This window comes from Salmo trutta, unplaced genomic scaffold (assembly GCF_901001165.1).
Source record: "Salmo trutta unplaced genomic scaffold, fSalTru1.1, whole genome shotgun sequence".
Lineage (NCBI taxonomy): Eukaryota > Metazoa > Chordata > Actinopteri > Salmoniformes > Salmonidae > Salmo > Salmo trutta.
Window position 1 is genome coordinate 113,376 of NW_021822735.1, and position 27,246 is coordinate 140,621.

The 27,246-nt window shown below is 47.1% G+C and overlaps 1 long non-coding RNA gene across 2 annotated transcripts in view; it reads right to left on the bottom strand.

Moving 5' to 3' along the window:
* Window positions 1–14,553: 14,553 nt before the first annotated feature.
* The window catches only part of LOC115184099 (uncharacterized), a 14,620-nt gene continuing 1,927 nt past the window's right edge, over window positions 14,554–27,246 (bottom strand). Inside the window, exons 1-3 of one of the 2 annotated variants that reach the window (XR_003874193.1) lie at window positions 23,912–24,027; window positions 15,206–15,346; window positions 14,554–14,580 (exon numbers count right to left, since the gene is read on the bottom strand). This is a non-coding gene — a long non-coding RNA (uncharacterized LOC115184099). Of the gene's footprint in view, window positions 14,581–15,205; window positions 15,347–23,911; window positions 24,028–27,246 lie in introns of those variants that run through there. The other variant, XR_003874194.1, reaches the window with a different exon arrangement.

The window sequence follows — 27,246 nt, forward strand, 5'->3', positions numbered from 1 at the left end:
CCTGCAGCCTTTGTCACTACCACTACCTCTGATTTACGGCCTCTATTGCTCAGGGGTGTTAGCACCCTCAACAGCCTCATCCCCAACCTCCACAGCCCCGTCCCCAAGGCACAGATTGACCGCGACCCCAGGTGAATTCCCCTCAACAGAGGTGGCTAAATTCTCTCCTTGGTCAACTATCATCCTCAGGGATCCCTCTGTCACCTGCAGATTAACCTGCTACGCTAACATAGGCCTAGACCATATCTACACTCATACAAATGAATCAGGACTTCTTCAATTCCTATTCCTACTAAAGCCTTATTCCTATCATTCTTATCCCAATCACAATGCGGGGAGAAAATCTATTTCTATAGCTAATCATAATGGGAACAATGCTATGTCTGCATGTTATTTCTTCCTTTCTCTTCTTTCATTTTATACTTTTCTCTTCTCTTTTTTTGTTGGAAGAGAGGAACTGGCGGCAGTCCGTCCGGAAGCTCAGAGGTCATTGTCCCAGGGAGTCTCTGGGAATGCTGCTCCACTTGCTCTCGCTCTCTCTCTCTCTCTCTTTCTGTCCCTCGCTCTCTCTCTCTCTCTCTTTCTGTCCCTCGCTCTCTCTCTCTCTCTCTTTCTGTCCCTCGCTCTCTCCCACTCGCAGAGTTCAGACAGAAGCCAAAACATTTGTTACGGACTCATTTGGTTTCCTGGTACAGAGTAGTGTCTGGAGAAATGTCCAGTGCTGAAAAGCTAATGTGAGAACATGAGTTGAAACATTCACTGAGTCAAAGGAAACATTCAAGTCTTTTCCTCAATAACAGAAACAATAAATATGTTTTAACTTCTGGGGAATTGGAGGGAAAGATATATAAGACAATAATGTTAGAATAATGTGAGGTAAAACATATCAGGCCCTTGTTTATCCCTTGACACTAAAATGTTAAGTTCAATTATTGTTTTCCAGTCATGTGGACAGTACATGTGAGCTTGATATTACACACACACACACACACACACACACACACACACACACACACACACACACACACACACACACACACACACACACACACACACACACACACACACACACACACACACACACACACACACACACACCTGGCCATTAACCATTTATTTATGAACTCTAAGTTCAGTGCCAGCAAGGTAACCACTCTGAAACAACTTAAAGTGCTTAAATCTACACTGAATATTTCATCCCCCAACTTTATCTCTTTGAGTCCCTTTCAAGACCAAAAGGGAGGGAGGGAGACAGAGAGAGGGAGGGATAGGGAGGGCACCGCAGGTGTGGGGCTGGGAAATAAAGAGGGAGAGAAAAGAAGGGAGAGAGGAAGGAGAGGGAGAGAAAGAGAGGGTGCAGCTCACAGGCCTCCTCAAGGTCAGAGCAGGGAGGAAGGAGAAGGTTAGTATTCACTATTCACTCTCTGTCTCCCTCTCACCCCCCTCTCCCACCCCCCTCTCCCTCTCCCAGCACAACAGCCTCTGAACCTCTTTCTTTCATGTGAGGAAAAAAAAGCTTGGGAAAAAAAGAGCTTGGAAAGCAAAACGTTGTTGGGCACAGATTTGACAACATGCAGGGAATCTTTACTTCCTTGAAAGAACTCTGTTAAGAACTCCATGGTATAGAGAGAAACCCCAATCCCCCACCCCCTTCCAGATCCCTGTGAATGTGGGAATGCCTAATATTTGATGGCCATCTCTTTCCTTCCCTCCCTGCCCCCCTCTCTCATTTTGATCTGTTTATCCCTGTCCTGTGTCTATCTGAGAGAAGAGAGGAGAAGAGGAGAGAAGAGAGGAGAAGAGAAGAGGGGAGGGGAGGGGAGAAGAGGAGAGGAGAGGAGAGGCAGGCAGGTGGCAGTGAGCTGCTGAGGTATTGAGGGATATGAAATATTTACCAAAGCAGTAATGATTCCCTAGACAGAGGAAGAAGAGGAGGAGTAGGGAAAGAAGAAGAGAGGAGACTGAGGGCTGCCCATCTTCTCTGTGAGGAAGGAAGGAAGATGATTGAAGTCGATCCCAGTCTTAAGCACTAGCCCTGTTCTCTGAAGAATAATACAGTCAATCACATATTATGGCCAATAATATTTCAATATCTCAAAGTCCAGATGGCATCTGATTTTCAGTGATGGTAAATTGTGACAAGTTATGGGGACATGAAAGTTTGAAATAAATACTTGAAAAATGTAGACACACAAGAGCACACACACGCACGCACGCACGCACGCACGCACGCACACACACACACACACACACACACACACACACACACACACACACACACACACACACACACACACACATAGCGAAACAGGGTGTAATATAATAATCCTCTGTGTTTGAGGAGACTTCAAGGATAGGGAGGCGACCCCATGCCGAGGCATTTGATGTGTGTGTTCGTGTGTGTGTGTGTGTGTATGTGTGTGTGTGTGTGTCCCACTGTTTGCCTTTGAGCAGACAGGGCTGTGCTACACTCTTAGGACAGTGTGATCCGGACGTGAGTAAAAGGCCTATTAGGGAGGGAGACAGAGGAGAGGAAGGAAGCTTTACTACCATGCTGCTCTTCTGTTTTCACAACCCTCACACAACTACCAGGAGACTGGGGCTAACAAAACAACAGAGGACTGGTCCCTCCCTGGGTTGAGGAAGGTATCTCAGTCAGACCTCTCTGGTAGGGCTGGCAGGGGGTAGTTGTAGGATGTGTCCACTGTGAGAGCCCAGCATACGTGGGGACCAAGGGTGGGGCAAACAACCATGAGCCTATAGAGTCTTAGTATGCTTAACACACACCTTGACTTAAACCTCCACATTATATTTGACCTCCACAGACTCCGTATGGGAGGCATAGAGGTGGGCCAAAACAAAACAGCAAGGGTAGGATTAACACATACTGACCTACACCAATCAGAACAGGAGCAAAGGTCAGCCCCTGTGGCCAGAAGCTACACTTCCTGATCAGCAGGCCTGACACACTGGACATCTGACCTTCGACCCCATATCTCACCTGGGTCCCAGAGTCCCTGCTCTCCTACTCTCTGGGGTCAGGGCTGTTTCCAGTGTCAGAGGTCAGAGATGACACAGCACTCCTGTGTTTGTCTGGGTGTGTGGGGCGAGGCAAGTGCTGTACATCAGCGGAATCTTGTCCCACAGGAAGTCAATTGTGTATGCGTGTGTGTGTGTATGGGTGCGTGTGCATGTATATGTGTGTGCGTGCGTGTGTGTGTGTATGGGTGCGTGTATGTGTGTGCGTGCGCGCGTGCATGTGTATGTGTGTGTATGCGTGTGCGTGCGTGTGTGTGTGTGTATGGGTGTGTGTGCGTGTATGTGTGTGTGTATGTGTGTGCGTGCGTGTGTGTGTGTGTATGGGTGCGTGTGCGTGTATGTGTGTGTGTATGTGTGTGCGTGTGCGTGCGTGTGTGTATGGGTGCGTGTGCGTGTATGCGTGTGCGTGTGCGTGCGTGTGTATGTGTGTGTGTGTGCGCGCGTGCATGTGCGTGCGTGTGTGTGTGTGTGGACTGTGGTGTGGTGTGGGTTATGTGGTCTTATTTTTTCAAGACAGAGAGTTTTTTATTTTCTTCACAGACATAGATTTTTCTTCCTTCACATGCATCATCAATATTAATATGAACATTCATTTAGGCCTATGTAGATACTGCTAAACTGGAATGGAGGGGGGAGAAAAAAGATTGAGCGGATTTTAAAATAAATGCATCAAGGAGGCCAAACCAAACGAGCCCATCAGTATGATCCATAATGGATCAGAATGACAGAGTATGGAGTCTGTGCTGCTCCTGGTGTGTGTGTGTGTGTGTGTGTGTGTGTGTGTGTGTGTGTGTGTGTGTGTGTGTGTGTGTGTGTGTGTGTGGGTGGGTGGTTGCATGCCTGCTGACAAATGACCAGACACAACCTTTACAGCTGACCTACACAGAAAAAAACAGCCCACAAAAAAAAATACGGAAAAAATCCATGCAGCCAAAGTAAAAGCGCCTCTCGTCTGATGAGTGATGTTAAACAACAACTGGACTACCAGGCAATTAACATGATTAGAGTGCAGTGTATTGTAGACTTTAGTGTTCCCCCTTCCCTCCCTCTCCACCTACTCCAGTCTGTACACTCACACACACACTCACAACACACACACACACACACACAGACACACACACACACACACACACACACACACACACACACACACACACACACACACACTCCTCCATTGGGCCCAGTGCTCATTATCATACATGCTTTAACAGGCCGGCGAGGCTGCTGGGCCCTGTCAATGCTCTCCACTTTATTTATTAGTAAACAGAAACAGATGGGGAGGAGGAGGTGGTATTGACTAACCAAAGCCTTTTAAACAGGAATCAATGACAGGGGTGGAGCACTGAGACAGGGGCATTAACTCTGTAATATGGGGTTATGAAATGACTGGGTTGTTTAACCACTAGTGGGCTGTGTGGCTCAGTGGAGTAGTGACTGGATAGAAGGCTAACATGACTATTGGCTACATGGCCCCTGTCTTTTGTTTTGACTGCATGGGGGAGTGGGGGGGGGGGGGGTGCGACACGCGAGCCAGCAGTCGCTGACAACAGATTTATAAGCGGAGGCATTGCAGGATTGATCCCATTGATTAGCGGTTCTATTTTAGTGACAGAAAAGCATTATCGGGGAGATGGCTTATGGGGCTGTTGTTGGAGGGAGGTTTGATCGGGAGCCGTGGAAGTCGTGTGCTGGTGACAAGGTTGGGTCCTGTACCGTGGACAGCCCCCCTGTGGACTGACACACCACAACTCTCTATACTTCAACAGTCTCTAGCTGTGAGTGAAAAGAGGAGACGCTTTGTAACTGTGTGTGGTTACTGTGTCTGATACATCATCCAGGACATAGGACTTCCAGGAAGAGTAGGGTCCACATATCAACAAGATATACTGTCCCCTCTCATATCATTACTGATGATTTACAGCATTACATCACTGAGGGGCCAGGAGAGCAGACAGAGTTAACAGACATATTAGTAGTAGATACAGAGTGATACATGAAGGTAGGAGGCACAGAGAGAGGTGAAAAGTGGGTAGAGAAAGAGAGAGAAAAAGAAAGAGAGAGAAAGAGAGAAAGAGAGAGAGACCTAAGTAGAAGACAGACAGAGAAAGACATACAGTACAGTCAAAAGTTTGGACACACCTACTCATTCAAGGGGTTTTTCTTTACATTGTAGAATAATAGTGAAGACATCAAACCTATGAAATAACAGATATGGAATCATATAGTAACCAAAAAAGTGTTAAACAAATTGTATATTTGAGATTCTTCAAAGTAGCCACTCTTTGCCTTGATGACAGCTTTGCACACTCTTGGCATTCTCTCGACCAGCTTCATGAGGTAGACCTTGAATGCATTTCAATTAACATGTGTGCCTTGTTAATTTGTGGATTTTTTTCCTTCTTAATGCGTTTGAGCCAATCAGTTGTGTTGTGACAAGTTAGGGGTGGTATACAGAAGATAGCCCTATTTGGTAAAAGACCAAGTCCATATTATGGCAAGAACAGCTCAAATAAGCAGAGAAACGACAGTCCATCATTACTTTAAGGCATGAATGTCAGTCAATACGGAAGAACTTTGAAAGTTTCTTCAAGTGCAGTTGCAAAAACCATCAAGCGCTATGATGAAACTGGCTCTCACAAGGACCGCCACAGGAAAGGAAGACCCAGAGTTACTTCTGCTGCAGAGGATAAGTTCATTAGAGTTACCAGCCACAGATTGCAGCCCAAATAAATGCTTCACAGAGTTCAAGTAACAGACACATCTCAACATCAACTGTTTAGAGGAGACTGCATGAATCAGGCCTTCATGGTCGAATTGCTGCAAAGAAACCACTACTAAAGGACACCAATAATAAGAAGAGACTTGTTTGGGTCAAGAAACGTGAGCAATGGACATTAGACCGGTGGAAATCTGTCCTTTGGTCTGATGAGTCCACATTTGAGATTTTTGGTTCCAACTGCCATGTCTTTGTGAGAGGCAGAGTAGGTGAACGGATGATCTCTGCATGTGTGGTTCCCACCTTGAAGCATGGAGGAGGAGGTGTGATGGTGTGGGCATGCTTTGCTGGTGACACTGTCAGTGATTTATTTAGAATTCAAGGCGCATTTAACCAGCATGGCTACCATAGCATTCTGCAGCGATACACCATCCCATCTGGTTTGCGCTTAGTGGGACTATCATTTGTTTTTTGACAGGACAATGACCCAATACACCTCCAGGCTGTGTAAGGGCTATTTGACCAAGAAGAAGAATGATGGAGTGCTGCATCAGATGACCTGGCCTCCACAATCACCTGACCTCAACCTAATTGAGATGGTTTGGGATGAGTTGGACCACAGAGTGAAGGAAAAGCAGCTAACAAGTGCTCAGCATATGTGGGAACTCCTTCAAGACTGTTGGAAAAGCGTTGCAGGTGTAGCTGGTTGAGAGAATGCCAAGAGTGTGCAAAGCTGTCATCAAGCAAAAGGTGGCTACTTTGAAGAATCTCAAATGTAAAATATATTTTGAATTGCTTAACACTTTTTTGGTTAGTACATGATTCCATATGTGTTATTTCATAGTTTTGATGTCTTCACTATTATTCTACAATGTAGAAAGCAGTAAAAATAAAGAAAACCCCTTGTATGAATAGGTGTGTCCAAACTTTGACTGGTAGTGTATGTGTGCAGTAGGATCATTGCGTGTCTCCAGGAGGATCATGTGTCTCCAGGAGGATCATTGTGTGTCTCCAGGAGGATAATTGTGTGTCTCCAGGAGGGTCATTGTGTGTGTGTCTCCAGGAGGGTCATTGTGTGTGTCTCTCCAGGAGGATCATTGTGTGTGTGTCTCCAGGAGGATCATTGTGTGTGTTTCCAGGAGGAACATTGTGTGCATCCAGGAGGATCATTGTGTTTCTCCAGGAGGAACAGTGCTAAGCTTTGCTGCAGTCAGAGGTCATCGCCATCATCTCTATTAATGAGCTTTATCATTAGACAGCTCTGTGCCGTAATCCAATATGGGACGACACACACACACACACATGCACACACACATGCACACACACACACTCAAATACAACCCCTACTGCCCAGCACAGGGACTGAGCCTCAGTGAGCCCAGGCCTTAAACCACCCCCTGGAAGGCAATTAAGAGTTTAACCTGGATGCAGCCTGGAGAATCCAGAGAGAGACTCCTCAGTCTCCAGTCAAATAGAGCAGGACACAGCAGAAAGAGATAGTTGCAGGAGAGATGGAGAAGTTGTGGAGAGAGGAAGAAAGAGAGAGGAAGAGAGACAGACATGGAGAGAGAGAAACGAAGAGAGACAAAGAGAGATGGAGAGGGTGTGGAGAAAGGAAGAAAGAGAGAGAAAAGGAGAGAGAGAGAGAGAGAGAGAACAATATTCGTTAGAGAAAGAGAGCAAAATCAACAAAGATGGGACAAGAGCCAGAAGAAGAGGTTGAGCGAGTTGGAGCGAGGGAGCGGGGTAGAGAGAGGTAGAGATAGGTAGAGAGATAGCGATAGGTAGAGAGAGAGCAGCAGTGCTAGGCTAAGCTCAGTGCAGTCAGAGTACACAGCATCGCCTGGCTGAGAGAAAGGTCATCCCCTCATCCTCTCCAAGGACTTCCTTAAATAAAGTCTTCTATCCTGCACTTTCTTGAGCAAACAACCTCCTCCGTTCTTTATTAACTAAATATGAGCCACTCTGACCGGGGGACAAAAATTCAATATTTTCCCCACCAAATATTTAAACCAAGCAAATAAACAGATAAATAAATAGACCTCCCCTGCCGACGGAAGAGGACGGCCAGCCCTCTGGATGTAATTTGACGGCCCAGTTATTTGGAGGACCAGAGCCCACAGCTACTCATTTGAGGACCTGTCAATCAAAGCAAGAGCGAAAAGCGACGCCGGTGTTGTTGCCATGGAGGTGTGTGTGGAAGGTGTGTGTGTGTTTCTGTGCGTGTTGTCACACACACATCCTTCTTCAAGGTTGGAGCAGATAAGGTGAGCATCTCTCCTTATGAATACATCACACCATCCCCCCTCCACTCCTCCCTCTCCTCCTCTCATCCCCCCTCCTCTCCTCCCTCTCCTCTCCTCCTCTCATCCCCCCCTCCTCTCCTCCCTCCTCCCTCTCTCCTCTCCTCCTCTCATCCCCCCTCCTCTCCTCCCTCTCGCCTCACCTCCTCTCATCCCCTCCTCCTCTCCTCCCTCTCTCCTCTCCTCCTCTCATCCCCCTCTCTGGGCCACCTATCAAAACATCTTCATGCTGGCCTAATAGCCGGAGCCTTCATCGCGTTGTGTTCGCTGTCCAGGAGATGCATTAAACATGATGACCGTGAGAGAGAAGAGGTGCAGCGGCAGAGAGAGTGACTTGTCTCGGCTAATTCCACCCGGCTGATTAAGTTTTAAACCGTCACTTCATGCCCGCCATCTCTGGGAAAACTCACAACGCTTTTAGTTTCTTTTTTTCTCATCTAAAAACGCTGTTTTCTCTCTCTGGCCAGCCGGTCAGGCAGGCATGGAGGAAGAGGCCAATGGCATCAAACGGGCATATTAGATGAGATTTTTGATATTTTTGTTCAGTGTAGATGATGACTCAATTATGCCTGGCTTCTCATTGCTGTGCTATCTTGGCATAAGTAAATAGAGCCATTCTAATCCCACTAATATGGATGGCAGAGCGCTAACTAAGCTAACACCGTTTAACACCGCTAACTAGGCTAACACCGCTAACTAGACTAACACCGCTAACTAGGTTAACGCCGCTAAGGAAGTGATACAGAAATAAGCACAAATGCTACAAACCAACTCAGGGGAACCGGGCTCAAAAATGAGCTGTGAATCTGAATGAGAGAGGAGAGGGAAGTAGTGGGGTCTCTCTGGCCAGGCCCTCAGACAGGCAGAGCCAAGAGGAAAAGCTTGTCAAGCTGAAGACTTAGAGTGGTTACCAGAGTGATGGAAATGGTAATGTTTTGGAGCAGCAGGCCTCTGGAGCTAAGGGGTCTAGGGCTGGACATGTCCACTGAAGACCCAGCCGGGGAGTTGAGGAAAAAGTGGGTCAGAGGACTTCAGAGCCACTAGTGAAGATCAAGGCTGGAGAGAGAGAGAGGCCCTGTAGGACAGACAGGCTGGTGACCAGAGCCAGGCCACAGCAGTGTCCCACAAACATCATATATGCTACTGTTTGATCTGCTTTCCCACCCACGCACGCACGCACGCACGCACGCACGCACGCACGCACACACACACACACACACACACACACACACACACACCTTGCCCTCTGGAACTCATTAAAGCCAATAAGCTCTTGCGATCAACAACAACACTTAACTTAGACTCCCACAAACAGTGCTACCACATTCATCCTAATACTTACTGAACTGAGTGCTTGTGAAACTGTTAGAAGCCATACAGACCCACACACAGACGATGTGAAGTCTAGGGGATGGTTTGTTTTACTTTGAAAAGAGGTTTTGGAATTCAGCAACCCATCTGACCTGGTTGGGCCTTGCAAGGCTGGTAACACTGCTGGGGGTGGAAGAGAGACGTGTGTGTGTGTGTGTGTACAGAGGGCCTATCTGTTAATGAGCTGGTAGACAGAGCTTATGGTTTTGACTGGCCCTCTCATTCCGTTAGCAGAGAAACAGGACCTGTATTATGTGCTGATCATGTGAAGGCTCCCCTGTTTCTCTACCTGCCTCAGTAGTCTAATGCTTCAGGGCCTAGCATGGGAGCATGGAGGGGCTGCTCTGGGGAGCTATTGTCACAGACTATAACCCACTCATCAGTCAAGTCAGGAGAGGAGAGGAGAGGAGAGGGGGAATGAGAGAGTGAATGGATAAGGCAGACGATGAAGAACAAACAAAAGTCAGTGAAGATGTTGAAATATCTTCTCCATGAGGAATTAGGATTGATGGAGATGAAACCACTGCAATTTTTAAAGCCATGATATTGGTACAAATAAAACATTACATTTTACAGTATGTCATCAATTAGTTAGAATAGGTCAATAAGTCAATGTTGTGTTGACTGGTGCTGGTCTCTGTCATTGATAAATGATCATGGGCCAGCCCACTGCTGACAGAGACCTCTGAGTAGTGATACCATCTACCCCTGACTGCTCCTACTATTACTACTGCCTAGGGCCACCAACCAGCATACAGACCATGTGCACGCACACACAAACACTCACTTCCAAACCCCCCTTTCACCCAATCCCTGGCTACACACACACACACACAAAAGGGATATGACCCCAAACCGATACTTTCCACAACACACACCTGGTTATTTTGTCTTCCCTGCCACCAATTGTTGGTTTAATTGAGGCTGGGTTGGTCTGTTGCCTGCTGACCTGGCCAGAACAATGCATACCTGTGCCTCCCCTCTAGCACAATGTAATTGTCTCTTCAAGTGGGGCCTTTTCCCAGCAGCCCCGGGGCCCGGCCTGGCAGGGGGACAGTATATACCCAGCTAGGCCCATCCATCACTCAGTCACTCAGCCACTACAGGAAGTAGTTAACATGGCTGACCTATGGGGCTGTTGGACAGGGGAAAACACACAGAACAATGGCCATACTTCATCATCATCTAACCCCACGTACATCAATCAATCAGTCTGCTGTGTTTGCTCAACTAATACAGCCGGTTCACTCTTGGATCAGGGAGGGGGGGGGAGGGGGTGAGAGAGAGAGAGATAGAGACAGAGAGAGGATGATTATGTTAGTGTTTTGTTCTTCTACATAGAGTCATTGTTAGATCCCACTGAGGTGGTGGGTATCACTATACATGGGTGGTAACCTCAGTACTATACTACATGGAGCTAGCTGTATCTAGGCCAGGGTTAAGGGTTGAGAGTGTGCATGGCCTTAGGTAGTTGGGTAGAGCCAGGTAGAGCAGTGAGACAGGTCTTCATGGTTGTAACTTAGCTACAGTAGACTCTTTCCTCAGCTTGGCTGGGCTTGTGGCTTCAACTGACTGTGTAAACCCAGCAGGCCCTTCCTGGCGGGAGAGGCCTATAAACCTGCATATAGGTGTATTATTATTTTATGAGTAATTATTCAGTTAAAAAGTAATTTCTACACACCGGTAGTGTGAAACAGCAGCCCTTACATTTAGCTATAGAGACAATCAGTTCCAATTATAACTACCCTTCAAAATATGAACTTTTATTGGCTGTGTTCATGACTAAATGAAATAAATATACAGAAGAAATACTCTTCTCGTTTAATGTCTAATATACAGTCACGTACAGTGAGACATACAGAGAGACAGACAGAATGGCCCGTCTATCTGCCTTACAGAGACATGGCTAGGGCTGGGACGGCCTGGCAGAGTAAGTCGATGGACAGAGTGGCCTGAAACCCAGGGGTTAGTTGTGCTGCAGACACACTTGGGCTAATTTGTTTGCCAGTGAAATAGGCTAAAGAGGCCAGTAAATAACAGGACTTTGTACAGATGGCTGCCAGGGCATCCCATCTATCTGGCAGGGAGAAAGAGAGGCCAGGCGGTGACAGGGCATGCAGGCCAGAGAACTGTAACTCACACTCACCTGACAAATGAGTCTCAATTCACTGCTCAAATACACTCCAGGAAAAGGTAAAACACACTTAGCCTACTCACAGCCTGGTAAATGGAATGTGTACATGTGTAAATGTGCATGCACGCACAGAAGCACGGGCACACACACAAATACACACACAGACACACGCACGCACGCACAGACACGTGGCGAGGCCAAAGTGGGATACAGTGTGATGATGAACATGATACAGGAGCCTTGGACCCAACAGAGAGCACCATACAGAGAGCACCACACAGAGAGCACCACACAGAGAGCAGGGGGTCATAAAACACTGCCTTGGTTTATTTACTGCCTTCCTAAAGCTTCAGACAGACAAGCTGAGCTGTGAAACAGAGAGCACATAGTTGTTCAACTCAACAATACAGCCAGTATACAATCTCAACCTCAGTCAACATACAAAAAGATTAAGCAAGAGAACAACATTTTGGCAACCGTTAACATTTGAAATCGGAAAAACTTCCAGAAGTAAAAAACAACTTTGAGAAGTGCATTTCTAACACTATATATCAGTTGTACTTCCTGTTGATATAGATAGATATATAAAGAAATTGGTAACACTTCATTTGAACTAAACACCATGATCTCTTCATAACCCTTCATAAAAATGTCCTAACCATGTTATAAAGCTTCATACCACGAGTCATAACTTGTCAACACATGCCATAAAGCTTCAGTTTTGACAACGACACAAGCTATGAAGCGTTATGACATGCTTACAACATTATTATACAGGCATTATGGTGGCTAGTTCAAATAAAGCAGGGCTGCCCAATTGCGGCCCGTGGGTGGTTTTATTTGGCCCCCAAGTTTTCTAAGCAAAAAATATATAAAATATGAATAACTTTTTTAGAATTCCCAAGTATTCCCACGCATAATAGAGAGACAATTAATCGTGTACAAACGTAAGCAAGGTTTGAAATTATTATGTTTTAGTCAAATATTATATCTGTTTGGGATTCTTGGGGTCAATTTGCAGTCTAAAAATGATTTGTAATTCGTCCCGCGGCTGAATCTAGTTGATGATCCCTGAAATAAAGTGTTACCAAGAAATAAAAAAGAAGGCTGCTCTGCTTGGCGTTGACAACAATCCCATTTCCACCCATAGCTTCTCTTTCCTGGCTGGTTTTGTCAGAAGCCGTGGATCTGAGTTTCTGGCCTGCAGCGCTACAGGGAAAGTGGTGCTCTACACGCTTTAAGACTAATTAAAAGCCATTGAACAGCTGCAATTATGAAGAGAGAGTGGCTGTTGGGATGGGGATCCTTCTATCAGCCACACATAATAGTAGCTGTCTGCCTGGGCTGCCTTTCAGCCCTAAATAAACTGTCTGCCTGGGCTGCCTTAGCTGTTTGTCTGGGCTGCCTTTCAGACCTACAGTAGCTGTCTGTCTGGGCTGCCTTTCAGTCCTACAGTAGCTGTCTACCAGGGCTGCCTTTCAGACCTACAGTAGCTGTCTGTCTGCGCTGCCTTTCAGTCCTACAGTAGCTGTCTGTCTGGGCTGCCTTTCAGTCCTACAGTAGCTGTCTGTCTGGGCTGCCTTTCAGACCTACAGTAGCTGTCTGCCTGGGCTGCCTTTCAGTCCTACAGTTGCTGTCTGCCTGGGCTGCCTTTCAGACCTACAGTAGCTGTCTGTCTGGGCTGCCTTTCAGCCCTACAGTAGCTGTCTGCCTGGGCTACCTTTCAGACCTACAGTAGCTGTCTGTCTGGGCTGCCTTTCAGCCCTACAGTAGCTGTCTGCCTGGGCTGCCTTTCAGTCCTACAGTAGCTGTCTGTCTGGGCTGCCTTTCAGACCTACAGTAGCTGTCTGCCTGGGCTGCCTTTCAGACCTACAGTAGCTGTCTGCCTGGGCAGCCTTTCAGTCCTACAGTAGCTGTCTGCATGGGCTGCCTTTCAGCCCTACAGAGCAGACTAGAGACAGGCCTGCAGACAGAGGCCTGCCTACTAGAACCTAGAGGCCTACTAGACTCTGATGTCCTTTCCTCTCTAACACAAACATCTCCCAGCCCCGCTACAGGCCCTATCCCTATCATACTGCTTCACACATATACAATATCACATACTGTAAATACTGCAGTGACACACATTCAACCAAACACACACACACACACACTTTAGATAAACACTTTCAGTCACATCTTGGTAACACAAAGTCATGCCCTGTGAGATTCTGAACAAGAAAGTTGTGAAGTAGAGGAAGTGAATGGACATTAGGATACAACAGTATAATTAGAACAACATTGAGTTACAAACAGAAAGTATAAATGTACTCCAGATATAGGATTTTAATTTGATCACCCTGTTGTTGCAGGAAATTTCCTGCACTGCAGGAAATGCAAACCTGTAGTGTATTCAAGGTTTAAAAGGATTTCTGAAGTTTGTAATTTCCACTTGAAAATGTCAGACTTGGTCTGCCCTAAGTAAAAATGTATCAACCCCTACAAAAATGTCCATTAATTATAATCCACCCCATAATTCACATTTCCTGTTGCTGCAGGATAATTTTGTTGCTGTGAGAAACTGGTCAAATTAAGATCCTACATCTGTATGACTATTTGTCATATCCATACACAAAGCTGGTTAAATGTAGAAAAGAAACAGAACATTCATTGAAATAATACATTCCTACACATTCAGTTTTAATTCTGCAGGTTATCCACATTACCATTGTGAGACTAGTTCCAATATCAGCTATAGCATGTTAGCAAAGCACTACTCAGGGTTCCATCCTCATGTTGCAGCCATGTTGGGTCCATCCAAGCAAAGCTAGATGAGACTGGTTTGGGTGGGGCGAGGTACAGGGTTAGGTGGGGTGAGGAAGTGTACCCCCAGTGGAGGACGTTGACACCATCAGGAGTTGGTAGGTCCTGTTCTCCTCCTCTGTCGTCTGTCCTCACGATAGAGGCTGTTCAGATGACGGGGTGACTCTCTCGCTCTCTTCCTCCTTCTCTTTTCTTTGTGTCCCATCCATCACATCCTGACAGGGGGAAAGAAAACACAAGCCCAGTCATTCCTCCATCCCTCTATTCACAGCCCATCCAGTCACTCACTCCGTCTGTATGACACCAAGTCATTGAGATGTCAGAGTGCAGGCAGGGCCGGAACACGGCCACACACTGTAAATAACACACAGACTGAAGGAGCCAAAGTCTGCATTCCAAATGGCACCCTATTACCCTTATAGTGGGCTACTCTGGACCAGGGCCCATAGGTATCGGGTCAAATGGAGCGCGCTACATGGGGAATAGGATGTCATTTGGGAAACATCTAATGAGCCAAGCAGAGAGCCATGGTGGCTATGAAAAGGCCAGCGTACTGCAGAGTAATGTCTGCTGAGTTTAAATGCCAACAGGATGGGATAATTCAACTGTATTTATGACTAAGGAAGAGAATGGCTGACCAGAGAGGCAGAAGTTACAGAAAAGAGGGTGGTGGCAACACCACGTAGGTCTATGAAGGAGATGGTTAAGTATTGTTGTATGGTGACAGGACAATCAAGGAGCTACAGGGAGGTATGCAGACTCATATAAGTGAGTTATTTAAGTGTGTGTATGTGTTTCTATCTGTGTGCATGTTTCCGCTTATGTGTGTCTGCGACCGACCTCCAGAGGAGTGACTCCACCCTGTTGATGATGTCAGCCAGGTCAAAGGGCAGAGGCATGCTGGGGTCGTCGTCGGCCCAAAACGGCCGGTCAACGGGGGCCTCTTCTGGGGGCAGGGTCTGGGCCAGGCTGGAATGGCACCTGGAGGGACAGACAGGGACAGGAAATAACAGGACAGGTCAGACACTCCTCTGGACATAAATCACCTCCTATACAGACGCCACCATCATTACACATTGTTTCACAGAAGCAATGTAAATCAACAGTGGTGGTCCACTGTATAACAAAGCAAATGAGATCTGTATCTGACTGATAGTGAGTTTGAGCAGATCACACAATAACGGGAGGTAATTGTTGGGTGAGTGTGGAGTGTGTGTGGTGTGTTTTCTGTTAACACACAGGGAGGACCAATGTGCGTTTGACCAGGAGGCAGTAGGCTTGTGTTTCCTCTCCTGTTCTCTTTATGACTCCCAATTAGACTGGTCCCTATTAGTGTGTCTGTGTGTGTGTGTGTGTGTGTGTGTGTGTGTGTGTGAGATACGTCTATGTTTGTGTGTGTGTGTGTGTGTGTGATACGTCTACGTGTGTGTGTGTGTGTGTGTGATACGTCTATGTTTGTGTGTGTGTGTGTGATACGTCTACGTTTGTGTGTGTGTGTGTGTGATACGTCTACGTTTGTGTGTGTGTGTGTGTGTGTGATACATCTACGTTTGTGTGTGTGTGTGTGTGTGTGTGTGTGTGATACATCTACGTTTGTGTGTGTGTGTGTGTGTGTGTGTGTGATACATCTACGTTTGTGTGTGTGTGTGTGTGTGTGTGTGTGTGTGATACATCTACGTTTGTGTGTGTGTGTGTGTGTGTGTGTGTGAGATACATCTACGTTTGTGTGTGTGTGTGTGTGTGATACGTCTACGTTTGTGTGTGTGTGTGTGTGTGATACGTCTACGTTTGTGTGTGTGTGTGTGTGTGATACGTCTACGTTTGTGTGTGTGTGTGTGTGTGTGAGATACGTCTACGTTTGTGTGTGTGTGTGTGTGTGTGTGTGTGTGTGTGTGTGTGTGTGTGTGTGTGTGTGTGTGTGTGTGTGTGTGTGTGTGTGTGTGTGTGTGATACATCTACGTTTGTGTGTGTGTGTGTGTGTGTGTGTGTGTGTGTGATACATCTACGTTTGTGTGTGTGTGTGTGTGTGTGTGTGTGATACATCTACGTTTGTGTGTGTGTGTGTGTGTGTGTGTGTGAGATACATCTACGTTTGTGTGTGTGTGTGTGTGTGATACGTCTACGTTTGTGTGTGTGTGTGTGTGTGATACGTCTACGTTTGTGTGTGTGTGTGTGTGTGTGAGATACGTCTACGTTTGTGTGTGTGTGTGTGTGAGATACGTCTACGTTTGTGTGTGTGTGTGTGTGTGTGTGTGTGTGTGTGTGTGTGTGTGTGTGTGTGTGTGTGTGTGTGTGTGTGTGTGTGTGTGTGTGTGTGTGTGTGTGTGAGAGAGACTGGGGTAGGTATGTGATCTGTTTGAGAGGTGATGAGTCAGGAATGTTTTGTATGCAGCCCTACATGGGTGTGTGATCTGTGTGTGTTGTGGTTTAAACCGTCAATATGATGACAAAGCAACAGTATCCTCAGTGATTAATGCTCCAGTCATTTCCACACCGCCAGATGGTTTCTCTGGAAAGCCCTCTCCTTTCATCCAGTCAAAACAAGAGAGACAGATAGAGAAACAACCCTCTGATATTAATACATGGTGTTTCTACAGTACTCTACTTTATATGATTCATGGATTATGACTTCTACTGTTTCCACCACCTAGTCTGTTGGATCAAAATGATACCGAAGCATCACGGTATGAGACGCATAGTGACAGATGAGGCTGACCCCTGACCTGGAAGTGAAGGAGGGGATGGGTGGGAGGGGCCAGTGGTGGTGGGGGGTTGTGGTCACAGTGTGTGTGTGTGTGTGTGTGTGTGTGTGTGTGTGTGTGTGTGTGTGTGTGTGTCACAGTTACTCCTTACTTCACTATCTCCTCCTCCTTCTGAAAAAGAAGCTGGTTGGTGTCTGACACCCTACCTCCCCCATCCCTACCCCAGGCAACCTGCTCCCCCTACCTCCCCCATCCCTACCCCAGGCGCCCTGCTCCCCCTACCTCCCCCATCCCTACCCCAGGCAACCTGCTCCCCCTACCTCCCCCATCCCTACCCCAGGCAACCTGCTCCCCCTACCTCCCCCATCCCTACCCCAGGCGCCCTGCTCCCCCTACCTCCCCCATCCCTACCCCAGGCAACCTGCTCCCCCTACCTCCCCCATCCCTACCCCAGGCAGCCTACTCCCCCTGCCTCCCCACCCCCCTACAGGCTCTATGGTCCCTAACAGGGATGTGATGGGGAGGTCGTTAATGTGGCCAGGGAACAGGCAGTCCAGGTCGTCCCTGCCTCAATTGGCCGTTCTATATTTCAACCAAGGGCCACTTAATGCTGGAGTAGTTGTTCAGCTAAGTGGTACCATTCAGCTGTGGTCTAACCCTCTGATAGGTAGTGCATTACACCAAGAGGATGGTATTAACATACACCATCCACATATATCTTCCAGGTCTCAGATCAGAGGCCTGATCATAGAATGTGTTAACATGCTCTAAGTACCATTATGTAGCATATGACTTGATAAATAATAGGATCAACTGACCTTGGGGCTGCGCGACAAGACATGGGTCTAAATGTTCTCATGATTTATTTAGGGGCAGAATTAAAGGAAGCGCCACTTCAGAGAGAGGACGACGGACACGCCAGGCATAAATATAGAACTGGATGAAAAGAGACACAGACACACAGAGAATAGAGATACGCATCACACGCACACATTCTGCTTACATCAGCGGACCGACACCAAAGGCCATGGGAACACAGTGCCGTTTGAGTTTTACAGTGAATTAACTATTCATGTCAGACTGGTACAATAGAAAACACTGGCCTCTTTTCTGCTGTCCTGAACAAGGATATGAAGATAGAGAGTGTAAATATGTGGTGGAGTTCATTATGTAGTAATACTGTACTCATCTGACAGAGAATCTAACCGTATTAAACTGGAATGGAGAGATCTTATTTAACCAGAGATGCAGTAGTTATGAGAGTTGTCTCAAATATAATAGAGGCAAGGACATTCAACCCACCACCTCCAATAGCTGCAAATACCACACCTTCACTTAACCGCTAAAATGGAATGAAATAATTCAATATCTAGTCTGGTACCTTAAACTCTCCTAGAAATGCATTGTGAGCCACAGCACTATACACATTCTCACAAATCACCACTTTCCCCTGGGAAAACAACACCTTAAAGGTAAGGTCAAAGACAAAGAGGATGGAGAAAGAGAGGCAGAGCTAGAGGACTAGGAGTGTGTTTGTGAGTCTCCAGTGTTCCAATGGATTAACCCTAGACAGATATGGGCTAACTATCCCATCTGGTGCTCTCTCGCTCACTCGCTCTCTCGCTCACTCGCTCAGGAGAGATTGGCAATACAATCAGTCATTTCAATTTGCCCTGAAACCCTATAGCCCGGCAGGCCTGCTCAAATAGTATGTTAATGTGAAAGGAATCTGAGCTTCTATCGCCTTTTATTCCACAGAGGCCTTCTATAGTGCAGCCACACACTGCACTTGAACTGTTCTGTCTGGCTGCCTCCCAAAAGGCACCCTATTCCCCATATAGTGCACTACTTTTGATCAGAGTCCTTTAGCCCTGGTTCAAAGTAGTGCACTAAATAGTGAATAGGGTGCCATTTGGGCCGCAGGGTCTGTGGCAAGGAGGGGGCTATAGGGCTCTAGCTGGCGGAGAAGCTCACCATAGGGCCCAGGCTCCGGCCCCACAGTGCACTGCTCAAACTAACCACTTTAGCTAAAGTGAGTGTTAATTATGGACAGGCAAAGCAGTCAATAAAAGGTTAATGTAAAAGTCAAAGGATAAATTCCTTTAAGCATTGCATCATTCCACCATCTCCGCGACTGATGCGGTGCTCGCAGGTCTCTCCTAATCAATACGTTTTACTGTAATGCGCTCCCCATCGATTTCCCCCTGTCTCAGCCCTCCCTCCTCAGCCCTCCCTCCTCAGCCCTCCCTCCTCAGCCCTCCCTCCTCAGCCCTCCCTCCTCAGCCCACTCACTGCCCAGCCTGGTAAAGAAAGGAGAGAAAGAGAGGGAGAGAAAGAGAGGGGGAAGAAAAAGAAATCCATTGCTGCAAGTAAATAAAATGATTAACCTCTGCTTCACTTTGTTCTCTCTCTCTCTCCCTCTCTCTCTCTCTCCCTCTCTCCCTCTCTCCCTCTCTCTCTCTCTCTCTCTCTCTCCCTCTCCCTCTCCCTCTCCTCTCTCCTCTCTCTATTTGTTGGGAGTGCATGGTTGGTCCAGGGATCAACATGATCAGCATCAGGAACCCTCCATCTCTCCACTAGCCATGTAATTGTGCTGAGTCCACTCCTGCAGCCAGGGCCATACATTAAAAGCCTCTCTGCTCTTAACAGGATGGAGATCCGCCTAATAGACAACATCAGTGCTTCCGACTCATGCAATTACACTGATAAATGCCACGATTGTGTCAGGCCAAGTGAAAAAAAAGCAGGCTAACATAGATAGCAGACAACACTTATTGTGTTATTGCTACAGGAGATCATTTGTAACCACACATGGGAGTAAATGGAGACTGTTTGATAAAGACATTATGTATGGAATAGGTAGGGTGGGGTTGCTGCCTGATGGAAATTCCTTTTAAGGAGACGGGTTGTGATATCTCTCTTTCTGTGTGTGTGTGTGTGTGTCTGAGTGAGTGAGTGAGTGAGTGAGTGAGTGAGTGAGTGAGTGAGTGAGTGAGTGAGTGAGTGAGAGAGAGCCTCAGATCACCTGGTTCCTCATTATCTCCCCTACACCCACAGTTCAGTCCTTTAGAACTCTGCAGGTGTGAGGTTTTATGGCCTTGCCAGCGAAGCCACAAACCAGAGATGTACGCAATCATGTTGCCCAGGACGACAGCGGTTCAGTGAGCATGTCGCGCCTGTACCTGTACACATCCTGTCTTGTGTAAGAGTCAGTGGAACCTTGTGGAGTCATGTACTATACTGTAAGGTTCAGTGGTAACTTTGTGGAGTCATGTACTATACTGTAAGGTTCAGTGGTAACTTTGTGGAGTCATGTACTATACTGTAAGGTTCAGTGGTAACTTTGTGGAGTCATGTACTATACTGTAAGGTTCAGTGGTAACTTTGTAGAGTCATGTACTATACTGTAAGGTTCAGTGGTAACTTTGTGGAGTCATGTACTATACTGTAAGGTTCAGTGGTAACTTTGTGGAGTCATGTACTATACTGTAAGGTTCAGTGGTAACTTTGTAGAGTCATGTACTATACTGTAAGGTTCAGTGGTAACTTTGTGGAGTCATGTCCTATACTGTAAGGTTCAGTGGTAACTTTGTGGAGTCATGTACTATACTGTAAGGTTCAGTGGTAACTTTGTAGAGTCATGTACTATACTGTAAGGTTCAGTGGTAACTTTGTGGAGTCATGTACTATACTGTAAGGTTCAGTGGTAACTTTGTGGAGTCATGTACTATACTGTAAGGTTCAGTGGTAACTTTGTGGAGTCATGTACTATACTGTAAGGTTCAGTGGTAAACTTGTGGAGTCATGTACTATACTGTAAGGTTCAGTGGTAACTTTGTGGAGTCATGTACTATACTGTAAGGTTCAGTGGTAACTTTGTGGAGTCATGTACTATACTGTAAGGTTCAGTGAGGCTGCGTGGTATGGATTTGCCCACAGGCCTTCTGGGGTCAAGCCCCATGGCAGTAGGTACAGCAGACAGTCTTTCCGGGGTCAAGTCCCATGGCGGTAGGTACAGCAGACAGGCCTTCTGGGGTCAAGTCCCATGGCGGTAGGTACAGCAGACAGGCCTTCTGGGGTCAAGTCCCATGGCGGTAGGTACAGCAGACAGGCCTTCTGGGGTCAAGTCCCATGGCGGTAGGTACAGCAGAGCGTGGGTAGGGCAACGTCCCAACAGCTTCCCCAGGATCAATCCACTAACCACTATTGTCTGCAGACAGACTGTGCTGACTGTGCTCTTCGTGAGTGTATGAGGTGGGTGACTGTGTAGGAGAGGACTAGGGGGAGCAGACGGGGCATCAAATGCGTGACATATGTTCCTTTCATTTTGATTCCTTTTAAAGAGCCCCTGCTAATAAAAATAACATCTGATCCCTCTAATTAATGGCTGTGGAAAACACGCAAATGCTTTTTGGTCGGGAGCAGGAGCTGAGGCTGCTTTCTTCCCCCCACGTGCCGCTGTGCCCCCCCCCCCCCCCCCCCCCCGCTTGTAACAATGAGTGCGCTACCTTTGGGTGGGACGCCCCGCCACCCCACCACAGCCAGACTCAGACCCTGTGAGGTCCCCTTCCATCCAGCTACAGTCTGATGTGTGGCTGCTCATTAAACCACATGAAACAAATAGGAGCCTTTATTATTTGACTTTATTAGAGCCTGCTGGACTCCTACATGACAGCAGTGGGAACACAGGACCTGTAGGTCTGGGCTGCAGCGCGTACGACCACACCATGTGCACTTCTGGTCTCTGCAATGCTCCTGTGCTGCATGATTCAATAACTAGGTGAATGAGGCATTGATAAAAAGCAGGGCTCATCAGAGCAGAGCACACCAAGTCTCACACCGAGGTTGTTTGATGTGGGCTGGCTAGGTGGGTTGTTGAGTGTCTGGAGCCTCCACCAACCAGATGCAAAACACACAAGCAGCAAGGTAGTCGCTAAATATCCTTTATAATTGGGGCCATAAAACACAATTTCAGTCTGGACTTGCTAAGGAGGAGCCAGGCAAACTGCTGCTGTTGCTCTCAAACCAGGTGGACATCCATTAGTGGTTTAACAACGTGACAAATTACCCAACACCCCAGCCCTACTCTGCTACAGCTCTCCTCTCTTACCTCGGGCTAGGGGATGGAATGTGGCCTAATGCTAACATTTACAAGCAGACAACTTTTGTTCAAATGCAATCAGGCTGTAAAGACAAACAGATAGAGGTTCTGTCCACGGCTTCTGGCCGTGTGTTCTTCCCACAGGGGCGGGTCATGGGTCATCCCCTAAGGCTGTGTGTGGGTGTGTGTTCCAGGAGGGATGAAGAGGGCCTCCAAGCCACCTGTGAGAGCCCCATAGCTTCGACTAATGCAGCTGGTTCAGGTCGGAGACCTCAAACTGTAAACAAACTTTTACTCTGGCCATGTCAAGAGCCATAACGACGACAGCCATGAAGACACCGTGGCTAAGACTCAACAGGGACCAATGCCTCAACATGCCAACACAGCCCCCATAATGCAATATTATTCCATACATGCGGCCAAATACCAGAGTGAAGCATTTTGATATAGTGAGGGAAAACTAATTAGAGTTGGTTTAAAGAGAAATGTGAGTTTTTCACAGTGACTGTGTTTATTTACACAGCCCAGGAGAGAAAACTGAGCAATAAGAGTATTGATGGAGAGGGTAAAGAGGTTACGAGCCTGTCAGTGTTTGCAGTTTTTCACAGCCCAGCGGTTGGAGGCCATAAATCTGCTCTGGGATCAGGAAGAGGGTTACTGCGGGGCTGGGAGCCGTAACTCTTTATTTGTGGTGGAACCGCGTGCTGTTGCTGTGAAAACTTGTTGTTCTATGAACGTTCCTGTAAAACCATTATTCCACCACCACCTCTCTTCCACCCTCCACCTCCCTCAACTTCACCCCTGGCTCCCCACCCTGCTAGCGCCTTCTGGGCATCATGTAGAGAGAACGAGAGAGAGAGAGAGAGAGAGAGAGCAATAAGGGAGGATGATGGATGAGGCCTGCCTCGACAGCTATACAGTCTCTCCCCCGACTGACACCTGACCCTGGTCACATGATAAGGTCACCGGAGACTCACACAATTCCCACCTGTCTGCAGGTGACAGTGGCAGGGTCAACCTGGGTTGGCTAATTATAGGTATTGTGCCTCAGATTGCCTGTTACAAGCCATTCTGCTAGCTACGGGGGATGTAGTGTTAAATATCTGAGACCTTTATGCTGTTAAACTGTGGGACAGGAGCTTTAAACTGTTGTACAATAGATATTAGGTTTCAGATAGGTGGAGTACATTAACCTGGTTTAAAAAGAGATTAGAGGAAGAGACTGAACACCACAAATAAACATGTCACATCTTCTTGTACTGCTACAGTTAAAGGTGCGCATTGAGACATCACTTCCTGTGTGACCTCACTGAATGATGTCAGTGACGCTCCTCCCTCATCAGCACATCTTCATCTGTAGCTTTTGAAAGGAGATGTAAAGTTAAAGTGCAGAACCAGAGAGATTAGGGAAATACCCTCAAACAATGATGTGAAACCACAGAGCCATTTAAAGACCCAGACAAAGTCAAACGTGTCATTAACATAATGCTGGGGTAATCTAGCAGTAATGATTTAATTGTGGAGCTGTATTGGAAAGAAATGTAACATGGAATGTTACATGGAAAAGGAGGAGAGGAGAGGGGGGAAGAGAGAAGAAGAGACAAGAGAAAAGACACGTAGCAGTCTTCCCCGACCAATGTAATAGTATACTACTGAAGGGAGGAATAAAATACATGAATGTTTATTTCCTTTCCATCTGTTTACCCACTTTAAAGAATGTCAAATTAAAATGTTTTAACTTACAAGTAGCATTTTCCCATAGGCATGAGTGGCTTCTGTAAACAAAGTGGAAAAAGTCCCACAGGTCTCCAGTACTTTCTCCCAGCCAGAGAACACAGTGTTGATTTTTAAGTGTGGGTGTGGGTGTGGGTGTGTGTGGGTGTGTGTGTCAGAGGAGTGTGTTGTTGCCAGGTGTTTAGCCTTCTGAGTCACCTGGTCCTCCTGCTGTGTGAACATGGGTTTTGTTTCACCCTATTAAGTAAATACTGTAATTAAAGGGCATGGCATTTAAAACGCTGCCGTCAAAAGACTGAAACAGAAAGAGAGCAATTGGTTTAGAGGAGCAGGAAGGTAGGCCAGGCCCTGAGGCTGTCAGCACTGAGCAGGGTGCAAGAGTGTACCGCACGGTACAGCACGGCAGCCTAGGAAACACAATGCAATGGAGGGGGTGAGTGTGTGTGTGTAAGAGAGCGTGTGTGTGTGTGGACGTCAGAAAGTGTGTGAAAATTAATATGTGGTATTGTGTGTTTGAACATGTGTTTATAAGGGTGTGAAGAAGAAAAATAGTGTTTGTGTTCAAACAGGTACAAAACGCCATAACGGATCATGACCTAATACAAAGAGCTATACAAACATGTGGTTGATCTGTAGTCTAACAGAATGAATATTCACGCCCAGTCATATCAGAGAAAGAACATATTGTGTTTCAGTACACCCAGCCCTTTGTCTACTACACCAACAAAGCAATGCCCATGTCAATATTAAAACATAACCTGCCTGTTTAATGTTCCTATGTGTAATGTATGGCTTCTCTGAAAATACCACTGGTCTGTTTTAAAGGTCTCTTAAAGGTAAAGTAACAAACGTTAACTTCCCATTCAGAACAATGGCAACTAAATGAAGACTAGTGCCATACGCCAGTAGAGAACAGATATGGATTACACTGTAGGAATAAGGGATAAAGTCTCTCATTCATCTCCTTTCACTCTCAACCCCCCCAAAAAACTGTCCACCTGCTCTTGTCTCTCCACTCCCTATTTCACTGAGGATGTGCCCCTGACTCTAGAACCTAAACCACTGATCCAAGGTCAGCTGTGATTAGGAGAGGGGATAACCCAGTACTGAGACTCATATACCCCCAGCTGGCCACACAGAGAGACAGGTCCAAAATCAGATCAATGCAGCTCTGGGTCACTGTTACCACAACATCATTCATCCAGATCCTTACTCTATCCAGAGTCTAGCAAGGCATCTGACACCAGCAGTGAGGCCTAACTCTGGATCAGGCAGCTGAGGAGCAGGACAAACACAGCTCAGGCAGCTGACTGGTCATAGCAACACACACACGCACACACGCAGACACGCAGACGGATGATGGGTACAGATGGAGCATCACAGGCCCTCTGGCTGCGGCTCTCAGTGAGCTGTATTTAGGCCCAGCTTTGATGGTGGGTATACAGGGCATAGGGGCTGGGGCAGAGATGAGAGAGTGAGGAGAAGGGTTGAAGAAAGAGAGGAAGGATGATGGCGGAGAGACTAAGAGAGGGTAGGAGAGACTAAGAGAGGGTAGGAGAGACTAAGAGGGTAGGAGAGACTAAGAGAGGGTAGGAGAGACTAAGAGAGGGTAGGAGAGACTAAGAGGGTAGGAGAGACTAAGAGAGGGTAGGAGAGACTAAGAGAGGGTAGGAGAGACTAAGAGGGTAGGAGAGACTAAGAGAGGGTAGGAGAGACTAAGAGAGGGTAGGAGAGACTAAGAGAGGGTAGGAGAGACTAAGAGAGGGTAGGAGAGACTAGAGAGGGTAGGAGAGACTAAGGAGGAGGGTAGGAGAGACTAAGAGAGGGTAGGAAGACAAGAGAGGGTAGGAGAGACTAAGAGAGGGTAGGAGAGACTAAGAGAGGGTAGGAGAGACTATAGGAGAGAGCTAAGAGAGGTAGGAGAGACTAATGAGGGTAGGAGAGACTAAGAAGAGGGTAGGAGAGACTAAGAGAGGGTAGGTAGAGAGACTAAGAGAGGGTAGGAGAGACCTAAGAGAGGGTAGGAGAGACTAAGAGAGGGGTAGGAGAGAGACTAAGAGAGGGTAGGAGAGACTAAGAGAGGGTAGGAGAGACTAAGAAGGGTAGGAGAGACTAAGAGAGGGTAGGAGAGACTAAGAGAGGGTAGGAGAGACTAAGAGAGGAGGGGAGAGACTAAGAGCTGGGTAGGAGAGACTAAGAGAGGGTAGGAGGGAGACTAAGAGAGAGTAGGAGAGACTAAGAGAGGGTAGAGAGACTAAGAGGGTAGGAGAGACTAAGAGAGGGTAGGAGAGACTAAGAGAGGGTAGGAGAGACTAAGAGAGGGTAGGAGAGACTAAGAGAGGGTAGGAGAGACTAAGAGAGGGTAGGAGAGACTAAGAGAGGGTAGGAGAGACTAAGAGGGTAGGAGAGACTAAGAGAGGGTAGGAGAGACTAAGAGAGGGTAGGAGAGACTAAGAGAGGGTAGGAGAGACTAAGAGAGGGTAGGAGAGACTAAGAGAGGGTAGGAGAGACTAAGAGAGGGTAGGAGAGACTAAGAGAGGGTAGGAGAGGCGGGAGAGGAAGAGGGCTAGGAGAGGAGAGTGGCAGGGGGAGGGGCTAGCTCTCTGGCCACATGGGGATCCAAACATTCTCAGTACAACATCAACATGTCACTGTCCATTCACCCCCCTGCAATCCCCAGCCTGTATGGCCGATTGAGGCAACTAGCCGACCAGCAGAAACTTCAGCTTTCATTCCGCCTGACTTCCGCTGTCCGCCTCGCAGGAGAGAGAGAGAGAGAGAGACAGACACACAAAAAGAAAGAAACTAGCTGTGAATACAGGAAGAGACAGAAAATCATTGAGAACCTTGCCTTGTTTAATATTTGATGAATTGGGAGGCTTTGCCTCTGGTTAAATCAGAACACAGAGAGAGAGAGAGAGTCTGAACCAACAGAGGTTGAGATAAACAGACTGAGCCCAGACAACACACACACTCCAAACATATTTGTCCCCATAATTAGTTGCTGTCCTCTCTGCTCAAGTCGCAGGTGAGGTTGTTGTCAGCCATATTACAGAGGGAGGCTAGCCAGCACTTCTCCTAGCTGGCGGCCATTTTGTTTCAACTGGGGCTTCTGGCGCTGCTAATAATTTGAGAGGGGCAGCTATGCATATGTCTGGCTCTAAGCCACGGCAAACACAATACGATGCAGTTAATGTACTTTTGAAGGAAAAACTAACAAACGTCTGTGTAGCACGCCGTCATAATCCACCACACTGCCTTCTCTGTACAGTGGCTAAACATGTTAAGATGCTTTGTAGAACTTCGGCTTACCAGTTGGTATACTGTCATCTCCACCCAGAGCC